Here is a 7,723-nt window from a genome sequence, read left to right on the forward strand (position 1 = left end):
GTTTTCCACTCCCTAGGATCGACCAACTGGTCGATGCCACTGCAGGGCATGAGATTATCTCATTCATGGATGCATACTCCGAGTATAATCAAATTAGTATGCATCCTCCTGATGAGGATCACACTAGCTTTCGAACGGACACAGGGCTTTACTGTTACAAAGTAATGCCCTTTGGTTTGAAAAACATTGGTGCGACTTACTAGCGACTGGTCAACCACATGTTTAAGAAGTTGATCAGGATAAACATGGAGGTATATGTCGATGAAATTTTGGTTAAGTCAAAGAAGGAAGACGGGCATATAGGGGATTTGCAAGAATGCTTCAACGTCTTGAACAAATATCAGATGAAGCTGAATCCCCTCAAGTGCTCCTTCGGAGTAGGATCAGGGAAGTTCTTGGGATTTATAGTAAACTCGAGAGGAATTGAGGCCAGTCCTGAGAAGATCAAAGCCCTGGTCGATATGAAATTGCCAGCAAAGATTAAGGATGTTCAAAGCTTAACCGGAAGAATTTTTGCTCTGAGTAGATTTATTTCTAAATCGACGAACAAATGTGTCCCATTTTTTAATCTATTCAGAGGCAACAAGAAATTCGAATGGACAGAGGAGTGCGAGCAGGCTTTTCAAGCATTGAGGATGCACATGTCACAACCACCGGTCCTATCAAAGCCGGTTGATAAAGAAACTTTATTCATGGCGATCACATAATACGCTGCTAGTGCTGTCTTAGTAAGAGAAGAAGAAGGTGTGCAGAAAGTTGTTTATTATGTAAGCAAAAGGCTAATTGGAGCGGAGCTGCGGTATCCACCTATTGAAAAATTAGCCTATTGCTTAATCTTAGCCTCCAGAAAGCTGCGGCCATACTTCCAAGCTCACCCAATCACGGTTTTGACCGATCAGCCTCTACGGCAAGTTCTACAGAAGCCAGAAGCCGCAGGCAGATTATTGAAATGGGTGGTCGAACTTGGGCAGTTCGATATCTCTTACTTTCCACGAGCAGCAATAAAAAGTCAAGCCCTGGCTGACTTCATTGCAGAGTTCACTGGGCTTCCAGATGGCGAGTAGCCAGAAGCACCTGAGCCTCAAAACCAAACTTCTTCGTGGAAGTTGTTCACGGACAGCTCCTCTAATGAACAACGCACATGAGCAGGTGTGATTTTGATAACGTCGGAAGGGCATCGATTTCACTGCGCAATCAGGTTTGACTTCACTGCTTCTAACAACGAGGTTGAGTATGAAGCACTGCTCGCTGGATTACGGTTGGCCAGAGACATGGACATAAAGGCACTTGACATTTACAGTGACTCTCAGCTGGTAGTAAATCAGATCATGGGATAATATCAAGCTCGAGGCTTAAAAATGGTTGCTTACTTAAATAAGGCAAATGACCTATTGGCGCAGTTTAACAAGTACACCCTCCAGCAAGAACCTCGCGACTAGAATTCAAACGTTGATGCTTTGGCCAAATTAGCAAGTGCGAAGGATGCTGGCACTCTGAACATAGTACCAGTTGAGCGACTATCTGTACCAAATATCCAAGTAGAGGAGACCTCTTTGGTGATCCAAGCAGCCGATACATGGATGGCACCATACATGGAGTATCTGACGCAGGGCGTCTAACCAGCGGACAGAAACAAAGCTAGGACCCTTCAATGGTAGGCTGCTAGGTATATCCTGGTCGATGGAATTTTGTACCAAATGGGATACTCAATGCCACTCCTCAGATGTATTTCGAAAGAGAAGGCCAAGGAATTGATGAAAGAGGTACACGAAGGCTTTTGTGGGGACCATGCTGGGGGGCAGAGCTTATCGAAAAAGATCCTAAGGCAAGGGTACTTCTAGCCAACAATGAATGAAGACTCAATGGAATTTGTGCGGAGGTGTGACAAGTGCCAGAGGTTCTCCAAAATTCCACGAGCAGCCCTTAATGAGCTAAAACAGATGCAAAGTCCGTGGCCGTTCACAGTCTGGGGTATAGATTTAATTGGATCTCTGCCCACAGGAAAGGGCGGCGTCCAGTATGTTGTAGTTGTTGTCGATTACTTCACTAAATGGGCCGAAGCTGAGCCACTCGCAACCATAACGACCAAGAAAGTGCTGGATTTTGTGGTAAAAAACATCGTATGTCGCCATGGATTGCCAAGGAAAATTGTCTCAGACAACAGCACACAGTTTGATAGTAATCTGTTCATAGATTTTTGCGAATGACATGGAATTATCAAGATCTTTTCTTCAGTTGCTCATCCCCAAGAAAATGGACAAGTCGAAGCAGTCAAAAAAATGCTAAAGGATACTCTGAAGAAGCTAAGGGGGCATGGATAGAACAATTTCCTAAAGTCCTTTGGTCGTACAGAACTTCCCATCGAACAGCAACTGGCCATACTCCATTTTCCTTGGCTTATAGATATGAGGCTATGTTGCTTGTTTAGTTAGATCCGTCGTCGCATCGCAGAATAATGTACGTTCAAAGCTCTAATACCCAGCTATTGATGGAATCCCTTGATTTGGTCGATGAAAGGCGAGAGCAAGCCCAACTCTGAGTAGCTGCTTACCAGCAAAAAGTCGCCCGGTATTTCAATTCTAAAGTGCGTGAAAGGAAATTCAGTGTCAGAGATCTAGTACTTCGAAGGGTTTTCCTTAACACCCACGACCAGACTGCTGGAGTACTCGTACCTAATTGGGAAGGACCATACCAGATTGAAGAAGTCCTCCATCTAGGCACCTATAAACTTGCTCGCTTAAACGGAGATCTCATTCCTCGCTATTGGAATGGAGAACACCTGCGCAAGTACTATCAATAAACAATTCTTCTTAAAGAATTGGCTTGTATTAATTTTACTTTTTACAAGTTATGAAAAAAGGTTGGTCATTTTACGTGACTGATCGCTTATAAGTGTAAGATCTTATTGATCACTCGTACAGACATGTTTTGTCCATTTATTACGAGAAATATAAGGGACTGTGCGCAGCCAGTCATTCTTGCCAGTTATTGTATTTATTACAAGTATTTTCTCATTACGTGTGTTGTTTTGCTAAATTATCATTTTAAAATCTTTGCTCCGAGCAGTGATGTTCGAAAAGGTTATGGTTAAGGCAAGTGACCAAGGACCTAAAGCCCCTCAATCACTTGGGGGGGTATATAAGGCATTTAGTAAGAAAAGCATATCGAAAGGTATGTAAACACATGAGCAAAATAAGTGAAAGCATGCTAGGGTACTTAGAGTATTTTTCAAAATTTTGTATTTTGTTAAATCAAACCAAAGTACTATGCTAAGTTCGGTCATACGAATAGATGTTATAATAACATAAAAATATTATAATATCAAAAGGAATTCCTTTACACCGCGAGCAGCAACTACTCGGATGTAATTGTTTGTTAAAAGTTAAAGCTGCCCATGCAGCAATAAAAATTAAAAATTAAAGTAATTTTCTTTACATCACGACCCGTAGGTCGTGTATTAAAAAAAAGAATAATAACAAGAAAAATAAAAAAGACTACAAGGCTGGAGGATCTTGAGGAGCGTGCTAGTCGACGGTGGCGCCAACTTCATTGTCTGTACCGTCAATCCCCGTTGACAGGGAAATCTCTAGAGAAGCAGGAATTTTAGCCCTTTCTTCTTCCTCTAGGCTAATGGTGCACTGGGACATTAGAGCTCGTCTCAAACTCTCAGACAGATCTGAAGTCAGCCTTCTGATTGTGCTTCCAAAACTCGTAGAAGCAAAGGTGGGTGGCTTCCTTATACTTCTCCAAGTTTTCGGCATTAGTTTCTTTGAGCTCCTTCACGTGCCTTTCCATCTCCTCCGTCTCCTTCCTGCTCGCAGTCAGATCGAGCTCAAGTTGTTTGGACTATTGGTGGTTGAGTTTGGCACTCTCCCTGAATTTTTCTTTATCTTCGTTGGATTTCTTCAAGGCGGCTTGACTTTCCAACAGCTCCTCGGTCAGCGTGGCTTTTTGCTTGAGCATTTCATCATTCTGCTTATTCAGCTCTGCATTTTTCTCAAGCAGTTCACCATTCTGCTTGGGTAGTTCAGTGTTCTTCTCGAGCAGGTCAGCATTCTTTCCCTCAAGCGCCTTCATTGCCTCAGCGAGCCTGGTGTCAAAGTTTTTGGTCTGGGAGACCATTGCACCCGCGCGACGCCAACCAGCATTTATGGTCAGCAATCCTTGCGACCAGGTGAAAAGAATAAGGTGATGGCAGAAAATTATAAGTAAATTACTCAACAACAGAAAGAAACTTACACTGACTATCTTATTCAGGCCTCGATTTATTATTTGGTCGATTTCCATGGAGATGGTATCGTCGATGGCCTCTTGACTATGTTTATGTTTGGAGAGTTTGTATATTCTCTCCCTGGCCGAACTGACCATGGTGCTGGACAGGGAGCCTTCGGGCTGAGTGCGATGTGGCCGGTCGGAAGGCGCTGGAGGAGTGGAGTGTTGATCGACCGGTGGAGTTGAGGCCGGTTGGTCGAGTGGAGAGGGAGGTGGCGTGTTTTCCTTTGAAGGAATAGCTACTGAAGGATCCTCAGTTCGGGCCTTCTTTGAAGTAGTTTTGCTGCTCTCCCCCCAAACCTTTTTGCTGTCTTTCTTCCTGCCTGAGGAAGCAGCATTGGCCTTGTAATTTTCGAACATGTCTTTAGACGACATATCTACACAAAAGGAAACAATACGAGCAGTGAGACAAAATATATAAATGGAACTAAAAAAGAAAGTAAGGAGATTATAAGTAAAGTACTCGTGCTACAACTACTGGTAGCTACATTACTTACTGAACTACTTCTACCCTCACTTACTGCCCGAAAGAAATCTTAATTTAAATTTGGAGTATACTTAAAGTTGTCGTCCCCGTCAAATAAGTGACAGGGAATTGGCAAACTATCTAAGAATGAGAAAACAGTATCGTTCTCATCTGAGGACGCGTCGATGGGAGTAGAGGGTTCGGTGGCTTTCTTTTTTCCCTTCCCTAGTGGGGCAGGGGGAGCAGTAGCTCGCAGGGTGCTGGAGGGCTCCCTAATTGTCACTCCAGTCGCCCTCCTCCTTTGAGGTTGCAACACGTCTGGGTGCTGCTCGGGAATCTCCTCACCAGTGGCACTCCCTGCTGTTGACTACCTCACATCCTGGTGAGGTGCCAAAAGCTCGACCAGCCTCAGGTTAGCCTCTGTGACCAGATGCTTAACGCTCTTCTCTGCGTCATTCATGCTGGCCAAGAGTGCTGATCGGACTTCCATGTCTGGAGTGGGAGCCGGTCACAGCCACAGGCCTGAAATGCACTAAAACTCTAAGGGAAATGTAGGAAGAATTAAAGGAAAATAAACGACCAGGGGAGTAAAAATATTACCTCCTTGGGTGAAGGCCAGGTTGTTAGCAACCATGTTTGTAGTCAGAAAGTACTCTAGATGGTACTTCCCCACATTGGATATAAAGGTGGCATCACTCAGGAAAGTGCGGGATGTATCCTGGTGACAAAAATGGAAGAACCCCGTGTTTTCTTGATTGGGGTTGGATTTTAGGTCGAACAGATAGTTGACCTCATGTGGTGTGGGGACAGGCCATTTTTTATGGCTATAAAGGATATAGAGTGCATAGAGCATTCTATACCCGTTTGGGGTTATTTGGAAAGGAGCGACCCCGAAATAGTTGACCACTCCTTGGACGAAAGGATGGAGAGGCAGGATCGCTCCTGCCTCGATGTGATACATTGACCAGGGGCTGAAGGTGCCTCCAGGCAGATTTTCCCATTGGTATCTGGTAGGTTGGACTAGGGTCACCCCAGGAAGTCCATACTTCTTAATGTAATTTGCAATCATCCTAACCGTCACTTGACTAGGAAGGGCAACATACCATTCAACATCTGGTTGAATGGCATTTCAGAGTTGGGCTTGAGTTTGGATTTCAGGGTCGGGGGTGTTTTCTTCCCGACCATTGGTCGAAGGAGTTTCAGCCCGAGGAGCAGGATGATTTAAAGGGGAAGCGGATGGCTTCTTTTCTGGGTTTTGGACTTTACTCGACCCATATTTTGAAGAGGGGACGATGGAATGTTTGGGGTGACATGAGAAAAAGGGATCTCTGGTATCAATAGCGACGGTTGCTCCTCGTCCTCAAGCAATTGGGCTAGCAAGTCATCATCGATAGGTGTAATGCCCTGGATAGCCAAGACCGCTACACTGTGTACTTATAAAGGTGCAGGACTTGCTAATCAAGTCATTAATTTAAAATCGTGTCACTAAACATGTATGAGCTAGGGTTAAAAAGGTTTTGGTATCAAAAGTTACACTTTATATAATTAAACAGTTTTAAACATGGGATCCCAAAAAAAAAGAGTTTAAAAGTTGGTTTACAGAATCTCCAGAAATACAGACAACCATCAGCCATACTAAGGCAAAATAGACATTTCTGGTTCTCACGTCCCTGCCTAATCCTCAACCGTGGTGGTTGAGCAGCTGGTCATGTACATTCAGCTCGCAGAGCTCTCCAAGTTAGGGCTGATCAAGCTTGCCCTTGCCTTTAGTTGCACCACGTAGCACCTGTGAGCCAAGGCCCAGCAAGAAAACATAATATGCAACACAAACAACAATAACAAATAATAAACTCTATAAGCATGTTCAAACACTTAATACTCCACATTAACCACTCAGCACTTATACATAACCAATAATGCAACTAATCACAACTAACATTTAGGTCACATAATAATCAGGGTCGACAACTTAGGCCGCAACCTCTATATACCCCACTGACTCTGGTCCGCTTAAACCGAGCTCAGTGCATAATAAGCTATCCTCGGCTACCAGTGGCCAAGCCGCGCCCTGTGCGCTAGTGTAACCCTTGGCAATCTTAGGCCGTTGGTTCACTATCTACATGGCATAATACCATCCTTTCAAGCATCCATATTAGGGAGCCCTTAGTCCCATTATAGTTATACAACCGGGTGCAGTTCTCTTACCTTTAGTTTTTACGTTCACTGATTACAAGCGACACTCCTTGAGCACGATCCGTTCTCGAGCCCTAGCTTTAACACCTAGTCACAACCAAGGTTTGGATTCCATTAATATTCAAGTAAAGGTTTCTGGGTACAATACTAGCTTCCGGGACATCGAATTCCACCAAGCACGGTGGGGAAATCGATCCCGAGCACCCTAGGCTAGACTCCCGCGCCTAAAATCCCCAAATGTTCAAGAATGTACCTAAGGGTTGCGGCCCTTGAAGCCTAGCTGCGACCCACACCTAAAACAGAGCCCAAGGCCCCTAGCAAGCAGACACGCGCCGCGACCTTGCTCAAGGGCGCCGCGGCACTCTCCCCTGGCCGAGCCTCCCTGGCTCTCTTGCTTCGTAGGGTCGCAATGCTCTAGAACAGAGCCGCGACCCTTCCCTTCGTGCCCAGAAAAACCACCATTTCTAGCATCCTAATCCCATCCAAAACCATTCCAAAACACCCTAACTCAAAATCCATTAATCACAAAACTTTTATCATGACTCTAACAACATAATCCAACAGAAATCCAGCCTAAAAACCTACTAAAACTCCATTTTGATTCTCTGAAACCCAGCAACTCTAAATACCACAACCAGTCATGCAAAACTCAAATTTCAACCTCTGAATATGAATTGAAGCTTACCTCTTTTGCTGAACCACCTTCTTGACGAATTCCTAAGCTAAAATCCAAGCTTCTCAGCTTAATTCAACCCTTAAACATCAAAACCACAAACTCCCTTAATACCCAGT

This window comes from Humulus lupulus, chromosome 6 (genome assembly GCF_963169125.1).
Source record: "Humulus lupulus chromosome 6, drHumLupu1.1, whole genome shotgun sequence".
Classification (NCBI taxonomy): Eukaryota; Viridiplantae; Streptophyta; class Magnoliopsida; order Rosales; family Cannabaceae; genus Humulus; species Humulus lupulus.